The sequence below is a fragment of the Eleginops maclovinus genome, chromosome 18 (genome assembly GCF_036324505.1).
Source record: "Eleginops maclovinus isolate JMC-PN-2008 ecotype Puerto Natales chromosome 18, JC_Emac_rtc_rv5, whole genome shotgun sequence".
Classification (NCBI taxonomy): Eukaryota; Metazoa; Chordata; class Actinopteri; order Perciformes; family Eleginopidae; genus Eleginops; species Eleginops maclovinus.
This window is the reverse complement of record NC_086366.1, coordinates 11052143-11077887: the sequence shown is the minus strand read 5'-3', so window position 1 is coordinate 11077887 and position 25745 is coordinate 11052143. Positions and strand designations below refer to the sequence as shown.

The following is a 25745-nucleotide window of genomic DNA, read 5'->3' as shown; positions in this document are numbered from 1 at the left end:
GTGATAGAGAGCCATGATTTGGCAGTCTTTCTCTCTCTTTCTGTCAGTTTATGTTGCTTTCCCTCTCTCCTCCTCTCCCTCGGTCTGTCCCCACACTAATAGATGGCCATGGTGGGGTGGATGTGTCAGGAGACGCATTCATGTTGGCTCCATTAAACTGTAACCTTGCTACTCTGAAGGACAATGCCATAACATCTCTGTCTCTCTTTCCCTTACTCTGATTTAGTTATGGAACTAAAGATACCCTGCTACTAAAAACATAATGATTACCAGTTACGTTACTTAACTAATTCACTAGATCGTTCCATGTTGACTGTAGTTAAAAATGTAAATTAGACGTCTTGGTAATAAATAAAAAAACAGTCACTTTCTGAGTTCCAAGAAAGGCAAATTAATAAAACAGTACAGATAAAAATGTGTAGTGCAATTCTGTTTCATGTTGCTGCTACTCAGTAAATCATTACAAAGCATTCAAGTCAGCATTCATGCATTCACAAACACAATCATACTAAAGCAGAGGCTTCCACATATAACCTAATCAAGACACATTCACACGCAACATTAAAGTTGGGGTAAAGAATATGCCTAATGATTCGACCTCTTCGATTTTTTGACTGCATGGGCCAGGGTTCGAACAACTGACAGATTGGTAGCAACCACTCTAGATCCTATCCAATTTCTATCCACATGCAGTTAACTCTCTTTCTATGTTTGAAGAAACAGCTGCTCTCCCAAAGGACTTAAGATACCACTGAGCTCATGAAGCTCAAACCCCTCTTTTTGAGACCAAACATCATACCTTTATTTACAGTTGGGAGGTTTGGTGGTTCCCCTTTGGGTCATCTCTGTTGGCCAGTGCATTCTTCCAATTTGGTCTCACCTAAATTTACTACTGTGAAACTGCTGAAGAGAGGGCTGAGTAAAGCCATAAGTCAATCTGCTGTATGTTATTTTTTCATAAACCAACATCAAATGGGGAGTCTGATGGATTTTGTCTAAGTCATTTTTTAGCTGCCTGTGTTCTCTAATTAACTGATATGGGACACAAGAAATTGTTTTGGGAAAGAGGGGGGTGTCATATAATCAGAATGTACAGTTGGGAGGTTTGGTGGTTCCCCTTTGGGTCATCTCTGTTGGCTAGTGCATTCTTCCAATTTGGTCTCACCTAAATTTACTACTGTGAAACTGCTGAAGAGAGGGCTGAGTAAAGCCATAAGTCAATCTGCTGTATGTTATTTTTTCATAAACCAACATCAAATGGGGAGTCTGATGGATTTTGTCTAAGTCATTTTTTAGCTGCCTGTGTTCTCTAATTAACTGATATGGGACACAAGAAATTGTTTTGGGAAAGAGGGGGGTGTCATATAATCAGAATGTACCATCCATCATAACTGTTTCAAAACAGAATGTGCCAATGAAACATTACTTAGTTCAGACTGAAGTGAAAAGGTATTTGTTTTGATATGGCATGGGAGACAGATAGCAAATCAAATTCTCTGTATACAGAATATCTTACCCAGAATGGGTTGAGTGTTGCCAAGTCTGACTGATTTCTAGTGGCGGTCTATTTTGAATGTCATTTTCAGAAACTGACCTATTTTAGATTTTGAGTGACATTTTGTGGAGAAAAAATGCTTTGGTCTGAAGGCCTTGTCTTTCATACACCTACTGGTTACTCTGTCTGTATTCCAGTAACAAGAGTCACCTCTGTTTCAGCTCCATTCTGCATTCATAGATGGGAGTATGATTTGACATAAATAGGCTCAATATATCTACATAGACGATAATAAAGAGAAGGGAGTACTTCACGAGTAGAGTCGAAAAACTGGCTTCCAATATTCACCCCTAATCCTTTCTGTATAACCGGCATGTTGGCTCCTTAATGCAACACTTAACTGGGGCATTAACCAATCAATTCCAATCAATTACTTGATTGGACGATGGATCATCCGTCAGCATGAAGCACTGATCTCATGATCAGCAGATGGGAGTGATCGGTTTATTGACTGGCAGGCCAATGTTGAACTGACAAGGACAGAGACGCTCTGAGAGTCGACAGGGTGTTGATGTGTAATTGCCACTTGAAAACAAGCATGTATGTGACAAGAAAACATCCACACAGGCATTGAGATTATATCATCCACTATCAGTTATATTATTATTATAAAAAATTGACATCTGTCACCCCTCACATACTCACGTACTGTTTTAAAAAGCTGGATATGAAAACTACAGACTCCCATCTGAGAGACACCATTAACAACTGTGCAACCAAATGGGACAAAGACGCTTCTGACATTTTTGGAAGTGACGAAGAAGACTAAGTGTAAAACAAAATACTCCAGAGACCCGACAGATCCCAACTTATCAAATATAACTTCTGGTATGATAAATAATGTACAGTATGAGTCACTGCATGTTTCGTGCTCCAAATGAATATGGGGTTAGTGGCTTTGTCAGGCTTTGACCTTAAAAACGACAAATGCCTTTTAGATCTCTGTTAAAGAATATGTGGTTTTATTAACGACAAGATAATCAGACATTTTAGATGGTCCCAATGGAAGAACATTTGTATGTATTAAGCGTCATATTTCTGTATATTTCCAAGACAAACTCCCTTAGCAACAAAGAATGGTGGTTATTTCTGTTTGTCTCAGATCATGCTCTTTAAAACCCTGTTTTTATCTTATGTTGTGTCTTTCTGCAATACACTTCTGCCCTCTCCTTGCTGTTTATTCTTGTTCTCCTCTCTCAAAATCCCAAACAAACTTGTCCTGTCAAGAAATCACTCAACCAGTTTAGTGGGCATTGTCCTTTTCAACTTTCCTTCTCATGCCTTCTCTCCAAATTTGGCGATTCATAACAACATCAAAAAAAGGCTTTGCACGCACGTGACCCCCACACACACACACACACACACACACACACACACACACACACACACACACACACACACACACACACACACACACACACACACACACACACACACACACACACACACACACACACACACACACACACACACACGTCTTTCCTGATGTTGATCCACAAAGAGAGCAGTTACGCAGAGAAATGATAAGGAACAAACTGCAAACTGTGGAGGGTTGAGGAGGGTGGCAAGGGAGATGAGGGAGGCAATGACTAGTTTGTGTGTGTCAGACAGACAGAGAGAGAGACAGAGAGAGAGAGAGAGAGAGAGAGAGAGAGAGAGAGAGACAGAGACAGAGAAAAAGAGCAGAGAGCAACATGAAAGATAAGTATGTGAGAGAGCAAGGGAGTTAGAGTGAGAGAGATCAGAGCATGTTGAGAAGAGCTTTTGGCTTTTCTCTCTGAGGATAAAGCTTGTTCCGGCCTTGTGAGGCTGTGTCGCTGCAGCACTGTCCATGGTGCTGAATAAGCTAGAGGGTCTTCCGCCGTTTTTTATCTCCCTAACTTCCTCTCTTACATTTTCTCTCCTCGTCTGTCTTTATCTCTTTTGCCCTTTCTTTGTCTTCTCGATCTCTCTCTCTTCACTTCACAGTCGCTTTATTGTTGTGAAACACAGCAAGTCAAGGCAATGTCAACACACTCAGTATTGAAATGACAGTAGGCGAAATCACGACGAAAAACAAAAACAAAAACACAATGGATATATAAAATGTGATGTGAACATTTGTAAATCAGGAGACATTTGCTTTTGTGTGGATTTAAGAAATAGAGTAATGTGGTAATGTGTTGACAATGACAATGGCTGCAACTTAAAAAGGCTGCACTCAGCAGAAATAATAGCTATGGTAATTTATTCAAACGCATACAACATAACATGGTTACGCTTACTTCACAAGGACCTCTTAAAGCCACTTACAAACCCTTCCGTCTTTCGTTTCCAGAAAACAAAGAGAAATGTAGTTATTACGCCACCACACAGCCTCTTAGTGGTTGTCTGACATATGTGCCTATGACATGGGAGACCAATGCCTGTAACTTTGTTCTTCCAAAGTGTTCAGCATAAATGTTTCCTACCCTTAATTAAGTTTGTGATGTACGTTAACTGGGTTGAAATGATTCACATGGGCTGTTTGGCATGCAAGGAACTATTTCAGTTACAAAGACATTATTTACATAAATGTGGTTGTCTGTTTTAGTGATAATTCTCAGTATAGTTACAATTAACTCAATCAAATCAATTATACCATTAAGTTTTTTTAATGGGGGTTTAGAAAATGTACATTACCTTTAATTTCACGACGCAACACTTTTGTGCATTACAAAAGTTCCCTGTCACCTATTATTAGTGATCATAGCTTGTCAAGTTATATGTTCACATTTTCCTTTAGGGTTTATTATTGACACTTGTCTGTTAGTGTGCCATCATATAGACCAACTGTGTATTTATGAAAAAATGTGTTTCCCGCTTCTGTATGTTTGGCGTCATACTCTTCTCTGTTTCTCTTTCAATTTTCTAGAATTTGGTCTGGATAGATGCTGGATAACGAGTTAGCTAGACTGTGTTACGCTGTAGGACAAGCTAGCTGACGAAACCTCTGCCATGATTCTGTACAATTGTGAGACTAAAAGGTATTATAGGTAAAATAGATGTGAATGTTCATGAATTATGTTCATTAAGTTGGTAGTGTATATTGTCCGATCTATGCTCTGCTGAGGACAAAAACGATTTGCAGAATGTTATGATCAATGCTCCTTTCTAATCTTTCTCATAAAATTCAGCTAAATAATTCCAGTTAGGAATTATTTTTCATATGAGGACCCAAAATTGGTACATTGTGTGTTTCCTTGGCGTCACCCAGCTCTACTTACTTTGCTATGGATAGAAACCATCAAAAACGCTGATAAATGTTTCTGTTCTGTCAAATACTTGACAATATGCTGACACACGTGCTTTGAATCTCATCCCATTACACCTACAAATGCCACCAAAGATGACCTTTATGCATGTTGTTTCCCCAAAAAATCATCAAAGATATCCACTACTCCTATTTGTTTCTCACTTGATAGATTTCCCTTTCTCACACCCACAAGCACACATATGTATTTATCTTTTTTTAGACTGACCTTTAACCCATAGGCCAGAGGCTACTTGAGGTTAAAGAACATGCGCAAATTCAGAGTTTTCATTTTCTTGGACGCTGTCTAATCCCTGCCAACTCTCTAAATCTATTTGTCTTGCCTTACTCTGTTATTCTCTTTATCTCTTTATTATCCCCTGCACTTCCAGCCCAACCACCAAAAACCACCTTGAACTATTTATGTTCTGCCAGCAGTAAACCATATAATTTATCCTATCACTTGCTAATCAGATAATTGTAGAACACTGAGACTTTATAAGGCATGAAACCTGCAATTAAGTGAACTCATCAATCTGCCTCCCGTGCCGGATGTTTTACCCGTTTCTGATGCTAGCATTCATCACTCCAGCTTCTGAGTAACTACCATTTGATTAACTTTAGTTATCTGTGTCCAAAAGAAGGTCACACCTCTGCATTCATATTAATGACCCTCAAACTGAAAGGAATATGTCAAAAGTCACGGTAAATTCATGTTTTTTATTGTTTTGAGTTGGGAGAAACCTCTCTTCTCCACCCTCTGGTGGTCATTATAAGTGGGGCTTTTTTTAAAGTCATAATTCACATGGCATCCCACATTATGAAACGTACATGGCTGCAAATTGGTGACAAAATGGCCATCCATAATGATAAAGTCAAAGTTATAAAGCTAAGAATGCAAATCAGCATATAACACAAAACGTCAAAAGATTGCTTTGAAAGCAAGAACTAGTTGCCAATTTCGCATTTCCTGTGCTCTTTACATCTCTACAACATTAATTTCCACTGGTATTACGTCTGCTCAGCAGATGTTGAGCATGTTAACACCAACAACGTAATAAGCAAGTGTTTTGTATATTGTTACACAAAAAACTGTCTTTGTTGGATTACACTACATGCATAAATAGTATGCCTAAATAAATATACTACTTGTTACCTAAATAATAATAAATTCATAACAAGGAACTTTAACCAAGGGTTGTACGTGTATTTCCCACTGCCAACTTGAGGTTTCTGCCCCTCATTGAGAACCTCTGGCCTTGTTGATGTGTGTTGTGTCTCCTGCCGGACCCAAATGATATCAACTACTTGTCCCAGGCAAACGCCCCGGAGATGGCATCACGTTCAGTCGTCATAACGTATCAATCGGTTATTACCAGCTAGTAATCCCGGAGCACCGACTTGTCAATAGGAAAAGCAGGACACGGACACAGTCTGAAGGAGACAGACAGGAGAGGGGCTGGTAGGCGTATCGCCTCTCGGGACAAACCGACGCACTGTGTGAAAGTAACTGCAGGAGGAAGCTCACCGGCGGACCAGAGTGCTTTCTAACGGCAGGGAGGGGGGAAAGGACAAGAATGATTTGATGGTGGATTCCTAGCGGAATTAATCATTTTTCCTGACCTATAACGCCTCAATCTATAGGCTTCCATCCACCGGACGGCACGCACTCTTGTCCATCGCCTGTCCTTGGAGAGACCGACACAGGGAGAACAGATAGGTCAAGACAAAGTCACTTCTGTGGCTGGAAAGGAGGGGACGCCCGTTTACCAAGCCTCTCTGTTTCTGCAGTTTATGTTTTAACCAGTTGTTATCTTATTGATAATGTTCTTACCTTGAGAGGGATAATTACCAACCACAAAGGATTACTGTCCTCCAGCCAAGTGCAACTACTTTGAAATGGGAATGAGCCAAATGTTGTGTTGGTGCAGGATTGACAGCCGCTGAATGGGGGCGCAGAGAGCATCTGTAGGGGAGTTTACGCCGGCTGAGCAGCCCAAAACGAAGACCGTGCCCGGATTCACCGAGTAGCCAACAGAGACGTTTCCTTACTATCCACACTGCTTTTTCTCTATTCAGGACACACGATCCCAGCTATATTAACCTCGAACGGATGTGTGCTTTTTATCGCTTCACCGATGCACGGAGTCTTAACGAAAACGCAGACAGCTCACATGGAGACCAAATGAGTGCGCAACGCGGCTGTGCGCCGGTTTAACGGCGTTTTACCACGCTTACAGAACCGTCCCAGTGGATCAACGGCGGACGAGGGTTTGCTGTAGGTTATCAGCTGCCACCGGTCACGTACCCGCATCGGGCTTTTAAGGCAAACTCCAAGGGAACTAAATTGAAACGCCTCGCGTGCCCCAGCACCAGCAGGAGCCCCGCAGCCCGACCAGCGTTGCGCGGTATAAAACCAAAATAAAAGTGGATATCATTACTTATTTGGTTCAACAATTATCTGTCCAGAGGAGGATTATTTAACGTATTGTTTGCTGAGTTCTTCACCTGGCTTTTCAAGAGAAGGGGAGAACGGAGGAGAAACCGCCTTTACCTAACCGGCAAGGAGGAGAGAGAGACACGCAGGTATGGGTGTCTCTTTATCTACTTTCTCATCTGTCGGATTATTGCACAATTTCATCCCTACTCTGCTCCTTCAATCATCAAATGTTGCTCTTTGTGTCTTAAGACGCTTTTGAGAGATTGATTTGTAATTTTAGAAGGGGTCGACTTGATTACAGATAGGGATCGAGCGAGAGAGAGAGGGAAAGAGAGAGAGAGAGAGAGAGAGAGAGAGAGAGAGAGAGAGAGAGAGAGAGAGAGAGAGAGAGAGAGAGAGAGAGAGGCAGATGGGGAGATAATGGCGGTATGGGTTTCTCTCTCATACGATTTAGAGATAGTCATATCCTTTCCCTAGATTAAAGACAGTGGGGCCATGCCCGGGGGGTCTTAATGCATTGGAAATGTGAAGAAATAGGTGTGAAACATGAGGAGATGGGATTAAAAAAAAAGCATGGTAGGAAAGGGGCTGAGGAGTCAGAGTTTCGAGAAGAAGGGACAATGAGGGAAGGATGGATGATATAAAAGGCAAAACTGAAGGGAGGAGAAGGTTACAGTTGATTATATTGGGGTTTGGGAGGCAAATTGGCAAGGAGAGCAGGACTAGGGGAACACAGACAAGGCAAGAAGTGAGACAGGGGAGACTTAAAAGGAGTTAGGGAAGAGGGTGAGGAAAGTGCTGATGTGGAATACAGAGAAGGAGATGGGCTGGGTGAAAGGCGAGAGGTGTTCAGGAGAAAGGGAAACATAATGGCAGGTGAAAGGGAAGGCAGCTTGAGAGGTGGGTAGAGAAATTAGAAGAAAACAAGAGAAAGATGTAAATAAATCTAACCGATAGTTGGGCAGTCAATGTGAAAATGACCAAGAATGTATAGAAGAGAGGGAAAATACAGGGTGAGCAGGTGCTGGCTTTTCAAATGATCCCCTGACAAAGCTCTAACTGCAGCATGCTGGAGGCTAAGAGTAGAATACTCTCTCTAACGGTGCTGCTGTTGCTACTTTGTGGTATATTGTCAAAGGGACTGCTGCGTAATGGTCGTTGCTTCTCCAAGGAAAGAGAAGAGGAGAAGCCAAAAAAAAGCTGCACACAGCCAACAGTTTAGTTTGCAGAGTCAGCTCATCAGCTCCTCTTTACCTGCCATTTCCTCTTCCTTAACAGTCCATTTGCATTTTGATTGGGTTTTACAAAAGCTGTAAGACATTGTAAAACACATGTAAACACACATGCCAGATTAAATAAGGCTCGGGGAACAGTTTTGCTTGTTTTCCTGTTTCTGCCTGAGTGTGTAGGGCAGAAAGTGTGTACCTGAGGCTTAGTCGAAGCCTTGTTTCGCTATTTCAATCTTTCCTGCCTACATAACATTTTGTCATTCTTTCTCGCCTGTATTGACTCATCATGTTTGAATGTGATTTGGAACAGTGGCAGTGTTTTGAAAGATTTCCAGTTATTAATTCCTTTCAGATCACAATCAATGTGTGAAATCCTCGTGTACGATTAAGCAGCATCTTAACAGACTGCGATGAATGGGAAATGTTTGAAGTAACTTCCTTTAATCGTGTTTCCACAATCATGACTTCATTTTCACCACAACATTTCACGCTCAAACTCAAATACTGACAGAGGATTGTATTGAGCTTAGAGCCTCAAACTTGGTAAATATGCCCAAAGAAGATTGCAGGCGGATTTTCCCCCGAGTCAAACTCAAAATACATTTCAAACATGCTTGTGTGCAATTACTAGTTGATGTAGTCCTAGAGCGGGCTGTAATGAGCTGGGCCGTAATTCTTAACATCATCGTGGTTACTTACATTGCTGTCACAGTGAGCTTGCCAACATGTGCACATGTTCAGGGTTATAGCTCATATTCTAGACAAGCGCTTATTTGAGATTCACAGTATCTCCCTATCTATGAAGACCACTATACATGAATAAACAGAACATTCTCACACTGCCATGGAAACAGAGTTTACATAGGCGGTCAATTACTGTACCTCAACGAGACATTTTTAGGTTCAGTTATTTTTTATTTAGTTTTCTCGTGGCTCACAAGGGTTTTCTCTTTTTTGTGTTCATAATGTTTCAGATGAAGTAACTATAAGTAATAATTGAGAATATGTAACATAATTGGATGAATGTGTCAATGTGCATACAATGTTAAACTGAGCAGTAACGTTTTTAAAAGCAATGGCTCTAAGCACTTTTGGTGATGTTGCAATAAGTAGAGATATACATTTTGGGAAAAGTAAAACAGTTTACAGGTTAAAGTATTTGTTTGGCTGTGTTTGTGATGTCCTACAATCCATGAAACTACTCCTTATGTTATATGTATTGTCAACAATGCTGCGGGAAGTTAATGCATCTAATCAGAAAAGTCCACTCCATAATCTCTTTTAAAAACCAGATATTGTTTTTACCCTGCAGTTGTTGTATGAGTTAAACAGATAAGATGGTTGTACAATTATTACGTTTATAGATGGTAGGTTGATTAAGTTATATTTGGAAAAAGCTTGTCTTGTTTCCTCATTTCAAACTGGCTGCCGGCACCAACTACATTGCTGATTGAGTTGAACCTTTAGTTTCATCTTACTCATTGCAAGAAAGCCAATAGACATATTTATGAAAATGTAGAGCTATTCCTTTGAACAGCAGATGTCGGAATGGATAAGGTAAGGGTAGACAGACTCATATAACTGCACAACCAGTTCTAAGGCAAATCAAGGAAACGTAGCCATTCCTGCTGAGAGGAAGGCCAGAAACTAATTTGACCCTGCTTTCAAGTATGTAAACAAGCCGTGAAAGTGGCGTTCCATTATCCTTCTGGCTTATTGGGATTTAAGCTGAAGGTTACAGAAAACATATAAGAGGGATTCATGGGGCCAGAAAGTGTGAGAAAAACTGCTCTCAAATCTCCTGATCATTTTTAACTCTGAAGTCATACGTATACAGCTGTCCAATTACTCCGGTGGCTATAACTCAGATTAGCAAATCGTTCTTTTCTCCCTCCTAATTAAGTGCAGCAGAGGTGGGAGATTGATGGGAGAGGGCATGTGACAATTTGAAAAGTGAGGTTCCCTTAACACTTCTGCATGAGCTGAATATGCATGGTACTTCATCTTCACAGTTTCTGGAATGGTGTTAAGTTTATAAGCAAGCAGAATGTTTCATACTGAGTTGAAGGACCCTGTTCGTGTACATTATAAGAACATAATCTGGCACTGACTCTGTTAATTAACTTGTATAATGTATTTCAGAATCGTAAGCCCTGAGTGGCAGAGCTTTGTGCCATTATCCCTCATAATTTCTGACTGGCTAGAAATGACACCCACACACCTTTTAAAATTAACTTTGAGCAAAAAAGCTTTCTTTTGGGGCCATCTAAAATACCTTTCAATCTGTCAACATGAGATTGAATAATTAAGCTTGAGAGAAGTGTGAGTTATGGAGTGTAAATCTAATTGATTGATGTGTCCGTCTGAGCGAGAGAGATGGAGCAGAAAAGAAAATGGAGCTCAATCTCAATGAGTTTTAGAGAGAGAAAGAAAATACAGTTTCGACAATGTGGGAAAATTGAGTTTTTCTTTAAAGAAATGTGAAAATTTGGCTGCAGTAATGGCTTGAAGTTTTCAGGAGTAAACAAATGAATGATGTTGCCAAGATGATGTAAAAGGATGGAAAAGCCAAAGAAAATAGAAAGATAAAAGAACGAGAAAATAGGGAGGCTGGAGGAAGTCTGATTAAAGAACAAACTGGAACATAGGAAGCTTTTGGGAAGACTTGCCCTTTATTTAGCAAGAGGGGTCAATGAAGAACAAATTCTGTTTTGGGGTAAAATACAGAGAGAGGGGGGAGATAAGGACAGCAGGGAATAGAGTGGGAGGAAAGGTTGATGAGCAGGAGGGGAAAGAGAAAAGAACAAAATTAAACATTTTGAGAAAAGAAGTAGAGCAAGAGGAAAATATTTCACCAGGAAACTGTAGGTGTTAGGACTGTGATATGGCTACATCCTGTTTTATAGTTTTAATGTCCAAAATATGTCATCATGATGTTCTCAACACAGCGACAGGCTGTCCACCACAGTAGGGGTTTAAATGTGTACACAGTTAGAGTATCTGTGTGTGTGTGTGTGTGTGTGTGTGTGTGTGTGTGTGTGTGTGTGTGTGTGTGTGTGTGTGTGTGTGTGTGTGTGTGAGAGTGTGTGTGTGCGTGTGTGTGTGTGTGTGTGTGTGTGTGTGTGTGTGTGTGTGTGTGTGCGTGCGTGCGTGCGTGCGTGCGTGCGTGCGTGCGTGCGTGTGTGTACATGTGTGTGGCAGCAGATGCTGGTTCAATGGCGCAATCCCACCTCACCACGGAAGAGCGGGTGAGAGATGCTGCTGAGTTAGAGGGAGAGAGAGAGGTGAAGAGAAGGAGGAGGGATAGTGCCAGGAGAAAGAGAGGAGTGAGCAGTGTGCTGAATGTCAAGCAGCATGGCATTAGAAGCAGGCAGGCAGAGGGATATAACGTTGCTAAGCTTAACCCCAGTGCTTTAAGTTTTCAAACTTAATTTCTGGGTTTGACGGTTTCATTGTGTTCTTTTTTCTTATTGTTGCTTATAAAACCATAATTGTCACAGTTTTGCTGATGTTGGACTGCGCTTTGTTGACACAGAGTTGTTTTGGTTTACTTTGTAACAGCACCCCTTATTTATGATGGAAATGTCTATCAATAAAAAATGCATTGTTTAAAATGTCTATGATAGAATACTGGGAGGCAGCTTATTGTAGTCATAAGCTGTAGCTATGGATACCTCAAATTGTCAGGATCATTACGGCGGGATCTATTTTTACCATACTTTTGTCAAACACTTGGGTCCTGGATATACAGCAGTGTGCAGCATCAATTACATGCTTTGTTTCTGACTACTATCAAATGAAGAGAAACGATATGTCTTGGTTTCCCATGGTAGAGGTAAATGTTGATCAATCTCTGACACACAAACTGTCATCTGTATCACCCATTTACTCTTTTGGCGGCACTATTTCCCAAAGCGACTTACAAATCAGTGGCAATCCAAGCGTAATATTAAGGCAAATCATTAATAACATCAAGTATTGTTTTTTCTTTTTCACTCAAATTCTACATTTTGGGATGATGTTGAGTTGTTCATGTCTGCAGCTCTATTTGTTATGTGATTTAATGTGGGGGGTGTTTCCTAATTATGTAATTTATCCACAACTGCACAATAGGTAACACCAGTAATTTCTGTCCCTAATTGACCTTTTGAGATACACATTCAGCTTGTGTATCTCAATCTTTGAGAACCTTAAAAGTCTTCCATTAGGGAACAAACTGCTATAAAAGGAAATGGAAAAAGATGATTTGATTGGCCATGACTGGTAAAACATTAGACCCAATCCTGCCCCTCTGACAATGCTCCCGAAGCCCCATCAAGTTGTCTGCTCACATCTAGGATGTGAATAAAATATCACATTTTACAACATGGTCACTGTAATAAATTAGCATACTTTATTAGCATAGTGGCCCACTGGTGCTTTCCATTAGTAATGTATGTTATGGGGCATGCAAAGGCTATCCTACTGTCACTGCATATTTAGGGTATATGGAGATTTTATTATTTTATAGTTTTCTAGAGAGAAATCAAAGCAGATTTGTTTTGTTTGTTTAATAAATATATTTCACAGAAATGATGTAATTAATCATTTCTCTTTTACCATTTTGTATTCTGGTATTAATAGCACATCTTCGTAATTAATTAATCCTTATAAAAAGTTCCTGAATATGTGTTTACTCAATTAAGCTTTAATCAAGATTCTTTGTTTTGCATAATTCCCAGTAAGTAAAAGAGAAAACAACACATCTTATTGAATGTGTGAATAATATAGTGTTATTGGCATAACTACAGTTTAAATCTATAAAGTTATTATTCCTTACAAATATAAGAACAATGTTTGGACACTCATATTACATTGAAAATCTGTCTGGAAAATTGGAAATTATTTACTTCCCCATTTTATTTTCTCCTAAACAACTTTAAAGTTTTACTTCAGTTTTTCGAAACTCTGATTGCAGGACTATTTAGCAGACTTTAAAGAGTTCCTAGACAATTATTCTGAGAGGCTTTATTACTGGACCATTAGGTAATGATGAGTTTAAGTATCTGTGCAACTTGTTCGGCGCTAATCAGGAACTGCTCACTAAGAAAATTGTCATTATTCAAATAGACTAGTTACCACTCATTCATTACTAATTACTTATACATTAGGTGATATATTTGGGCCATCCTCAGGGCAAGCAATATGTCAGTATAGTTTAAACTTTATTTGTCAATTCCCACTGATTTTACGTTATACAGCTGCTTGTTTTCTCTGTTGGTATCCATGTGTTTGCTTATAACGGTAAGCCCCTTCAGTCTGTAATTGTCTTGGTCTAGGGTGACAGAGCAGTCCTGACAAGCGAACCCAGATAGTGAGTGGAGACGGATTGAAGAGGAGTGTCTGCTCTCTTCTCTATCTCTCCTCATCTAGTACTCGTTTCTGACAGAAGCAGCTCGGCATGATGGATGGATGCCTCTCTCTTTCTCTATCCACCTCTCACTCTGTTCACAGTTTTGCTCTCACTCACTCATTTTTCTCCGCTTGGTTTCTCTTCATCTTCCCATCACTTGCTCCCTCCATATTCGGTAATTTTTCTCTGTCCAAACGTGACAATAATTCATTTATCATTTGTCACTTTTGCCTTTCTCCATCAGGTGTTTTCTTTACTTAGTTTCATAGCATGTTCATAGTCTATGAAGTGGTGTTTCAGTGATAGTGTCTGTGTTATAAAGATCTGCACAAACCCAGAGTTTTAAATGACTGGGGCAGAGTCATCTCTCATTCTATTTATGTTGCCATTTATCAGTCTGCTGTGTCTACAGGCATGAGTGTCTGGTAACTGTGCATGCATTCAATTCTGCATACTTAATCCTGCAGGCATAGTAGGTTGACTTTTCAATTGAAAGTAAACATGAAAAAGTGTTGAGTACCCATGGCCCAAAACAACTCCTACATTAAAACATAGAAAAGCTGCATTTTGGAAGATATATTGGAAAAGTGGTGTTCTAAGAAACAGTCAGCATAGCTTTTAGAAGTGGTTACTTGTATATTTTTGATTACGGCCTATGTTTAAGTTATTTAATTACATTAAGAACAATATCCAAGAAAGGTTAACCTAAGACATCAGATTTTGATATGTAAATGTATACAAAGACAGTAGAGTGCCATCTAATTACTATTGACAGAGCCAACAGAGCTTGGATGGTATTAAGAGAGCCTCTATTCCACAACTTTATTAACATAACCTTCATATGCTGCCTCTGGCAAATAGCAGTATTTAATATCAGAAAAGTGTCTCTGAAATGTTACCCAAGACACAAGAGTTATCCCAGTCAAACTTTGGTCGCTTCACTTACTCTGTGCTGTCAGTGTTGATGTCTTTAATCAAAACTGCTGCTATCAATTTGTTTGAATACATGGTGTGATTTACTCACTTGCAACACTTATTGTTGACAATCAATTCCAGTCGCCAGGGCACAATTTTTACTGAGGACCAATAGCTCAGTCAAGTTGGCCAAAACATTTTACCCACCCTTTTGTGGGCACATTTTTGCATTTGTGTGTGTCAAGTGTTTTTTGTGTTTTAATGCATTAATGTGTAGATGCATGGTGGTATATGTTAAGCTATGGTGAATTGTCTTGCAACAGTTTTGAAAGTGTTCTCAAAAAAACAGCAAGTGGAACTCGTGTTTTGTTGGAACTGTTTTCAAGGGTTAATAATGATGTTTTGCATGTGTCTAAGTTAAATATTATTGCCTCGTACAACTTTTCTTTTTAACAATGAAATTAGGAAGACATTTAATACATAAGTACTGCCTTTTAATAACACTCTTTCTTACTGTGTGATGTGCTGCACTTTTTTAGCACTGCTTGTCGTACAAATGCACACAGGGCTCTTGGGGCTCTGAGATGCTTTAATAGTGTAGACTTGATTCCCCTAATCATTGCACACTGCAAACAGAATTACAAGTGAACACACAAATTAATGAATGAACAGAGCCCAGCTCCTATAGAAGACTTCCTAAGCACTTAAAAGCCTTCCCATGTGTCTTGATCTTACTGTCACAGAAAATGTACCGTTACTTACAATGTGTTGGAGCACTGTCTGATGTGTTAAGGACAACAGGTGAGAGTGTGTCCCCTGAACTAATTTGTAGCTACACCTTTACATAATTACTAGTAATACATTTCAACCTTGTCATAGGTTTGGAAAACAGCTGCTAAAGGGACAGTCAAGCCCTCATCCTTGGCGCAGCGTGCTCAGCAGTTCACAAAATGAGTGTTTATTAACACTGGCTCACAGCACAGACCCAGCTGGGTTGAAATGGTCCACTTGACACACTATGAGTCTGATAGTCTGCAAGATAGTAGGGAGAACTAATTAGACTTGAGAAGGCAATCTACCGTAGATAATGGCGTTCTTCAGGAACTAGCAGGTTCTCAGCAAAAGGAGCAGTGTGGGCAGAAAACGTTGGAAACCAAGTCATTAATAGTTTATTAGTGTTTTTTATTTAACATTGATTCTTATCTGGAAATGTGGCTGTAATCTATATAGCTGATTTATGTGTTTTTCCTTTGTTTTTTGGATTGTCGACACAACACTGGAATTCTGTAGCTGGACATTGTAGTATGGAGTCATTGTATCATGTGCTCACATTTCCCCCGTAACACACTGGGAAAATGATCTCACTGCAGCTGTCTGTTAAGCTTGTCAGCGGTTTAGTACAGTGTTATCATCAGTAATTGAAATCGTAGCTTGCTCTCAAAGGCACAGTACTCTATAAGTGGCTGGGGCACTTGTAATATTAAACTATTATCTGCAGTGGAAAAACCCACTGTTACATGTTTTCAGTCAATTAAGCTTTAATCAACAGTCTCTTTTTTGCATAATTTCCCAGTAAGTAAAAGAGAAAACAACATATCTTATTTCATGTGTGAATAATATAGTAGTAGTGGCATAACCAGAGCTTAAATCTATAAAATCATTATTCAATACCAATATTAGAACAATGTTCGGAAACTCTGTCATATTACATTGAAAATCTGGCTGGAAAATCGGAAATGATTTAGTTCCCCGTTTTATTTTCTCCTAAGTAACTTTCTAGTTTTACTTCAGTTCTTGGAAAAAAAAGCCCTGGGGTACAGAAAATCTTTCCATCAGTAAAGGGGGTTGGGAGCTTTAACAAAAGCAGAATATGGGTTACACTTCCTTTGAATATGGATGTAAGGCTGGCAGTGTGGAGGCTCACTGCATGAGTTTAGCACACAGAGCATAGGACATTTGCATAAAGCAACAGATGCACACACGCACACAGCACACACACACACACACACACACACACACACACACACACACACACACACACACACACACACACACACACACACACACACACACACACACACACACACACACACACACACACACACACACACACACGCACACAATGCATTTTGTTATTCTCTCACAAAAAGTTCAAGCGCACGTGCAAGTTTGCACTCTTACTCTAATATTAAAGGTTTCTGTCACACACGCATACACACACTTTTTTGTTGCTCTACAGGTGCCTGCGAGGCTCCTGATGCATATTTTATGATGGTTTGATTGACATTGGAGATGGTTGTGTCTGTATGTGAGGGAGATCCAACAGCAAGTCATGGAGAAGGGTGCCTAAATATGTGTGTACCAAATCTCCGTTCAATATTTCTAGTAAAGTGTTAATACAAGTACGTACTACTTTTTTAGGTTGTTTGTGTAATAAAAAAAAAAAAAACTGCTGCTGCTTTGAAAGTTACATGTGGCTACCATTGTTTAATGCTGTTAATTGGGTCATTTAGAGGGATTTAGTGGACAATAAATTAAAAGGGACCATTTACAGCAGCAGTGTACACTTGGACTTCCATAGTAATAATATGTTGTGAAAAAAAAAGAAAAGAAGAAACCAAGACCGAAAAACTGCGTTTTATATCTATCTAATTTTATATACAGTACCTTGAAGCGTGTCAGTGTCAGAGATTATAATAACAAATACAGTGAATATGTATTACATCTTTTTTCATATGGTTTATCTCAAACCAACAAGTCAATGTCAAAGATCTTCGCTCTGATAAATCACAGAGAGGATCATCAACTGGTTCACTGGACCAGTATAGGCAGGATGAGGGCAGACATCTGGCTGGGGCCTCCCACTCAGCCTTCTCCCCTTTATATAGTTCTTTAAAACTAGGAGCTATTTGCCACTGGTGTACCAAGCAGTCCACAAATCATGTTACAGTGACGCACAAATTACTCAAAACAGCCATAGGGAAGGATATGATGACCAAGATGGCCGCCATTAAAAGCTGCAGCATCCAAACAGACCCTGATTGGTCTGATTTGAGTGGATTTCATCACTTTAGGGCTCAGGTTCGGTGATGGTTTAAAAGAATTGTCTGTATTAACTGCGCCCGCAGGACATTTAGAGCTTCAATTTAATGGCGTCCAGCTTTTACTGGTTTGACACTATGTGTTTGTGGGGCAGCTGTAGAGATCCAGCTGTTGTGCTTTGCTGCCAACTCATTGAGCTGGCAGCTGCTACGATATAGTTGTAGTGTGTATAGTTTCCATGCAAGCCTATGATAATCCTGTGGAAATATGAAGCCTTTTGGCTCACCGATTCTAAAGATTCATCCCTGACATTTATTATTGCTGTTGGGTACGCCTTTGCTAATCCGTTTTGGTGGTTGTCATGAGGACTGTGGCGATAATGAATCCCTATAATGATAATTGTTGTCTCACAAATAATGATATAATAGTTGTTTCCCCCCAAGGAGAGTAAGTAATGAACTGAGCACATTATATAACAAATAAATAGGTCACAATGTCAGAAAACAAACTGTTGTTTGGAGAAGTTGTATCAGGCTTCGAGTCTCATGTTTCTCACTGAGTTACATTTTCTAATATAACAGAACATAACGCAGAGTTGCAGGCACACATTTAAAGACACAGAGAGACAGGTTACACAACTGTGAGGAATAAAGTTGAGATCTCCTCCAAAAACATATATTTTCCCACGGTTTTCTAATTCATTATTTGAGCTAAGCTTCATATACATATAAATCTATATATATATCTATATATAATATATATATATATATATATATATATAAACTCACAGGCTCATCCAGAAAAAAAAAACTGAAGTGTTTTTTTGACATGGTGTTTTTTCAATAAGATTTATGAGGAATTATGATATTTGACATGCACTGTATTCTCTGTGGAATTCAACACCAAGTAACATATAAAGTGACACATTCTGAATTTAATAGAATTTAACTTCGACAAAATGCTGTCAAGTAACTGCTGCCATCATTTAGCAGCCTTAGGTCTGAAACTCAGACAAATCGAGATTGGTGTTGGCCTTGTGTAAGCACCTAAAAGTTTGCCTTTATTGGTGTGGCCTCATCAGGACATCAAAGGATGAAGCAGTAAGATTCACCGTCAGGCTTTGATAATAAAACTGTAACAATCTGAGTGATACACTTTTTAAAACATGCTAAAAATGTCTCATTGCAGAGAAGCTGTACATTATTCTGCATTTTCTTCTCCAAGTAATGCTGCAGAGAGAATATCTAGTAATAAAACTAGATTCCTGTGCATGACATGTCTGTGAGCTTCCATTACAAGTTTGTCAGGTTCACATAAGACATCTGCTATGAATACAAACTAAATGATGTAACTGGGTTATACATGCCCTAATGTGAAAGTTGTGGTTGATTTGGTAAGTCCCATTTAAAAAGTACAGCTCCCTGATTTCTGCCAGAAATCACACACCTATCGACCTCTGACGGGCTCCTTCGTTTGGATTGTTTGTTAAAAACTAAATACAACATACTGTATATACTCTTTAACTTTTGTTGAACCTGCTAATTGTTGTCTTCACTCGCTGAAGAAACATGTAGGAAATAAGCTAGCCAGCTATCTAGCCAGATATCACATTTGTATCTATAGCTATACGGCTTCTGCTCTGTAGGTTAAATTAAGTCCTGCATTGCAATCAAAAATTACCAATGACTACCTGTGACTATGACAAAGATCAACCAATCAAGCCATTATTCACTTAACTTTAAGTGGTCCAACTCACGGTAATATGCAAGTCATGAAATGCACACATGCAATTTAATGATGGAATTTGAATTAAAACCACCAGAGGTAATTAGAAGGAAGAAGAATATGTGGCTGAGATCGAAAATGGGTTTTGATGTGATGTAAGTTCAACTGACTTCATTTGAATGGTCTATTGTTAACAACAATTAAGTAATTGGATTTGGTTGGGGGGGTTGGCTTGATGAGCTCACAGTTTACTCAATTAGCTTAAGGGAAGGCTGAATCCCGAGTAGTTCCTAAAGAGCACTGGCCAGTTTTAAAGACTTCATTCGTACATCTCAAGATTTAAATTGTATTAAAATTGTAATTTTGCCTGACAGTCCCTTCTAGCGGGTGTGTGTTGGATCTTTGAAGAATATTGTTCATGGACATACTTTGCACTACTCAAGATCATAGAAATGATGTGTGTGAAATCCTATTCAAGATGTTTTTTTCTGATGTTGGTCCCCAGTGTTTTGAATCGTCACAGAGATGTATTGTTTCTTTGAACAAAAGCTTCCATATTTTATTTTCTTCCTCTCCAATTCATCTTCATGGACCCAAAATTAAAAGAAATTGGGTAACTTGCATTTGAACAAGGCGCTGGTACACACAATCCTGTTTTCCATTAATTTCCTGTCTGTCTCAGTAACATTTAATTTAAGTTAGTCCGGAAGAGATTTTTCCTATATCATGAGAAAACGTGCCAGATGGTTTGTTTACAGAACCGTCTGAGAAAACTATTTGGAAAAGTGTAGGTACCAAAAATATCGGCAGGGCATTGGTGAACCACCAAGCGTCACCTTTTATAACAAGCATTTATTTCAACCGATCAGATAAATGCTGGTGGCAGCATAAATGTAGTTCTTTGCCATCTTTTCCAAACCTGTAGCTTGACTTTGATTGGCCAGTTGTTTGAGCATAAATGCATTACTTGAAGATGGATTTCTTATGTGGTCTTTTGATATAAAAATGTAGCTGTGGTTAAATAGTACACATCACTCTACCTCTATTTTTTTTAAACCACATTTTACCTCCTACTTGTCTGATATTTAAGTTGGAATTGCCTACAAAGACATTTGGGATTGCGTTTTTAAACTTTTCTTTCTAATTGTTTTTGTTTCTGTTTGTTTTTGTTTCTGTTTGTTTTTTGTGTGTGAGCTCCAAAACTTGGCTTAAGGTAAGACATTAGAACATACCAATGTGGAGTTGAGGGAAAGTGTTATCTCCAGCACCAGATGATAATTATTTCAAAGCAGTTAAAAGATAAAGTGATGTTCAGTTGACTATCAATGAGATGGCAATGGTGTTTGTGTGCTGTTGTGCAAAGGGTCACACGATGGATGCATTTACTGGCTGCCGGCACCAAGCAAATGATTTATAATCCCTACTGTTATCATCACATACATTTTTAATTACACAACTTGTAATGTTCCGGGTATGTTGACAGTTGTTTATAACGCTAGTGTAATTAATGATCTTACACTTTTAAGATAATGATTTCTTTAATCATTTATAATTAATAAAATGAGCAATAGCCTTTCATTAATTAGCTAATCAGTGTTTATCAGCAGAAGATAATTAAATGTTAAACTCTTTAAAGTGTAATAAGACACCACTAGCTGGAGAAAAAACTGATTTAAAAAAAAAAAACCTGTATTTAACGGTTTAGACTTTACAGAACAAAACAAAAACATTGTTCAAGAATAAAATACTGATTAATACTTCAATGTCTTTACTCATGCTATCCATTTATATTAGTACTTAACAAGAAGTTATTGAGAGGAATATTGGCAACTAGTTTAAACGAAATGGGGCTATCTATGTACTACAACTTAATCATTTCTAAAAGATACACAATGCATGAAACATAATCAAAGCTCAGGGGATTACATCACATTTTGTGTATTTGTTATCTTTCGAAATGGTAAATTTTCACACAAGTTTTTACCATGCCTTGTCAAGCCCGGCTGACATCTTAATGGAAATCCCTAAAGCTACAGTCATTCGGTAAAGAAAAGTATATTTCCAGTGTTTGCATTGTGCATCAATCATGAGATAGTAGATAACAAATGTGCCAAATTAAGAAAAGCACAAAGGGTAACAGCCGGAACAGATATGCCTCAGGAACCCTTCAATAAATTAAATCCAGTCCAGACTAAATGAATGGGTTGATGAATAATAGAGGAAATGTAGAAAACCTATTTCCAATTCAGGTATTGCATTTCAGCATGTAAAGGTCTGCGTGTCTTCTAATTTAGTGTTGCTGACAGTGCAATACAAATAGAATAATTTGTCATTGTGCTGTGTGTTTTTGTGTGTGTGCAAGCTCTTGCAAGGAAATGTAAAGGATTGTTCACATAGACTCAAATGCACAAGTCCATTAGTGTGTGTGTGTGTGTGTGTGTGTGTGTGTGTGTGTGTGTGTGTGTGTGTGTGTGTGTGTGTGTGTGTGTGTGTGTGTGTGTGTGTGTATGTGGTCCTCTTTATTCAGCTGGGTGTTAAGAGCAAGCACTTTATAGATTGATAATCAGTGCAGCTTGTAATTTACCAATTGATCCCCATCAACTCCCATTATTATACTGGAAAGGCCTGCACTGTTTCTCTCTACGTATTCACATAATTGTCAGTCTCTCTCTTTCACTCACAGACACTTCTTTTAACTCATTGTCTAAGTGTCTCTCTCCGTATTTGTCTCTTTAAGACACGCACATTCACAGACTCTCTCTTCTTGTTAGAAAAAGGGAACATCAATACTGGGGTTTGAAACCTTTTTTGCACCTTAAAAGAAAATCCATTATAGCCAGTGACTGGCATGTCAATGTCTGCAGCTGTGAAATGTTTTTCAGATGTCCAGAGCTATGCAAGTGTGTCTGTCTCCTTAACTGATTGTGTGTATTAAATGACTCTCAGATATTAGTGAACAACAACAAAAAACCTTTTCAACCTCAGTCGGACACAAGAGCCCAGTCTGCTCTGATTGGTTAGCTGAGGAATTTAAATCTTTATAGTGTATGCTGCTAATATTTCATAATAGGCCCAAGATGTAATATAATTAAAATTCAGGAAGTCGTCTCCTTGTGCTTTTTTGTTCTGCTGTGAAACGATAATGGCTTTTGTTCTTAATTTTGGCATCAAGGTGCTAGAAGGGCTCTTATCTCTGACTGTTGCCAATAAAACTATAAACCTGCATTATTTATAGTGTTGCTGAAAATTGTTTTGAATGTCCGTACCCAACGGAAGCTTTTGTGTTGGCCCCAAACCCCAAAGCTAATTTTCTTTAAAAGGAACAAATTACTCAGGGCAAAGTTATCTTTCCTTGTCTCACCAAGTTTTGAGATATTTTGAATTGCCTCAGGTATACCACCTGAGCCCTGTGCCAAACAATGCAAACAACATTTATGAATCTTAACTTCTAATTAACACATTGACTGCATTTTAGTGCATTGGAAGGAGTGAATTAAGGCTTTGTTTTAGGTAAAACCAGAACCTCTGTTAATGATTTGCTTTATTTGTTGGCAGCTATTCATACAATAATTAATTACTATTAAGTGCCTGAAATGCTATAATGTGTTTGTAACTTGGGTGAAAATAGGGTGCATGTCAGGAAAGTAATCTCAGTAATATCTCAAGATATGTCAGGAACCTAAAATTCCAACATATTATGCCATTGAAAAATGTGTTAAATTAATAATTTACACCTAAAAAAAAATCATAATGACTGTACAAATCAATTGGAGTAGAATCAAGTGCAGATAAAACATGGCTAAGACATGAAATACTTCGTAAAAATTCAGGAAAAATGCTTAACAATGTAAAAATGTGTCCATACAAATCAGTTGCTCAGGTTCAGAAATGATGCTAAGACTATTTCTAAATATGTGTATTACCTTTTCTTTGTTTTTAAAGAGTCCATTTGACCTTCTTGTGTTTAAAAGGTTGGAGGGAAAGAGATGAGAGACAAAATTTCATTTTTCGAGAAACAAGGGGATGATAAACTGCAAAATAAGGTGCAAGAAAAACTTACTTGTACTCATTATGAGGCGCCCTTTCTTTTAAGCAAAGAAATTGCCTTTGTACAACTTGCTCACATGACAACTGAAAAGAACACAATGGCCTTCACACCAAGGGAGTTACTTTTTCATTACTCTGTACCCTCCTTTCTCGCCTCCTCTTTAGTTCCTCTCCTCTCATCTAATCTCGCCATCTCCTCTTCTTCCTAAGCTCTATCCTCCTGCTCTCCTCCTTGGTTCCAGGTCGCCATGGTGACTCAGTTTCTCTCCGGCCAGCAAACAGAATCCCAATCAGACTCAGTGCCCTCACACATGAACGCCAAGCACCAGCATGGCGGTGCCAGGAGGCCTGATGAGAGTAATGACAGATTAATGAGTGTCTATCGGCCACAGCTGACCTCTCCTTGGGCAGCTCATACACAACTAATTTATCTCCTCCTCCTTTTAAAAAAAATTGTTGTTCTTGTCCTTTGGTTTATCTTGGTTCTTTGTCTTTTTCATCACTCTTGTCTTCATTTCTTTTGTCTCCTATAGTTGGTAGTAATCGGGTCTGTAGAAAACATTTGAGTGGTACTGCTGTAATATTTTATTGGTCATAGTGTAGCTCACCATCTACACTCTTAGGATGCTATAAGGCACTTTGGTTAAAAAAATGACAAGCAGATGCATTGAGCTGGCTGCTGGATGGAGACAGATTATGCTACATTACAAATCTGTGAGGTCATTGGATGCTACTTTGGCACTAAAATCATGCACCATAGCCAAGCTGTCAGTGATGACACTTTGGCACATTTTCTAAAAGCATACTGAAACGAGGGAGATAGACACTATTTATTAAAAGGTTTCATAAATGCGGCTACCAATCTCGGCAGCTATCACAAGTTTAACGTCTGATTAATAGAGTCCTCTTATGCAAATCAAGTCTGTAACAATTGTTTTTTCAATTAAGTATACCAGGGGCAAAGCCATAACCTCATGTGGGGAAGAACTGCTAACAATTGAACAGACTGGAGAGCAGCCTGTGATCTCCAGCTGGAGCCGAGTGAAAGGCCAAGTGATGAAGGGCTAGCATAATACTGCCAGACTGAGCTTTTTTTAGCGTGGCCCTTCTTGATCTAAAGTTAATTTAGTGATGAGCCTTTTAAAGAATGCCTTAATTGATTAGACTGGCATTTAAACACCCTTTCAAGTATTCCTTATTACAAGATTTACTGTCTGTTGAGTCTGTGAATTAATGAAACCACATCACCTAAATAACAAACATAAACATGAAAGTTAGAAAGTCAGCAATGAACCGAAGAGTACAGCAACGGCATCTGGATTTGCAGTAATAAAACAACGATGACAAGCAGCATCAAGACTTCACCAAATAATATGTCCACGTACAGACTGTTGAATTTAAAAGCATCAAATGATTATTTTTTAATAATGCTTTTTTAATGCTGTATCATGGCTATCCCACAAAATGTACAACAGTTAATCTCACAGTATCTATTTCAACCATTCTGTTTATCACTCTTGGTCGTAGTTATGATCAAACAATGCACCTTTAATTAATTTGTTTTTTACTTCAAAAAACAGCGCAATGCTATAAAAGACTTGTTATCCTAGATGCTTCCAGCTGATTGGGCACCACATTTCATACTTTTAGGGCAACCAACCAAATTATGTCAGTACTGCCGAGTATCAATTCAAGTTCAATCCATAGGAGGTAATTTGGTTGCTGAGTTTGATTAACGATTCAAGAGAGAGTAAGACTAGGGTCCTTATGCAGCTTGTTGAGGTCACAAATAGTTAGAGCAATGGCGAGCTGAAAGCAGTTTATCTAAGAAGACGATGCTTGCTGCAGTATTTGTAATGTGAAATGACAAGCTTGGTTAGGCAACACTTTTGCTTCACAGCTAATTATAAGAAATCTCCTATATTGTCCATTTAAACTGCTTTCATGCATTTACTGCAGTTACGATAAGACACGGTTAACTTGAATTACCTGGGGTAATATCCCACAGTATTTCCCATTAAAAGCATATGTGGCACATTGTCTGAAAGAGACAGTGAAAACCAATTAAAGGCACAGCTACATCTCAGAGCAGGATCTTTATGTCTGTTCTCAAGATGAAGTTCTTCCCC

The 25745-nt window shown here is 38.8% G+C and overlaps 1 protein-coding gene across 2 annotated transcripts in view; it reads left to right on the top strand.

The window, feature by feature from the left end:
- The first annotated feature begins 6286 nt into the window (after positions 1-6286).
- The window catches only part of zgc:172282 (leucine-rich repeat and fibronectin type III domain-containing protein 1-like protein), a 132604-nt gene continuing 113145 nt past the window's right edge, over positions 6287-25745 (top strand). For both annotated transcript variants that reach the window (XM_063906311.1, XM_063906310.1), the window contains exon 1: positions 6287-7412. The gene's annotated coding sequence lies outside the window, so the exon portion shown is untranslated. The remainder of the gene's footprint in view (positions 7413-25745) is intronic.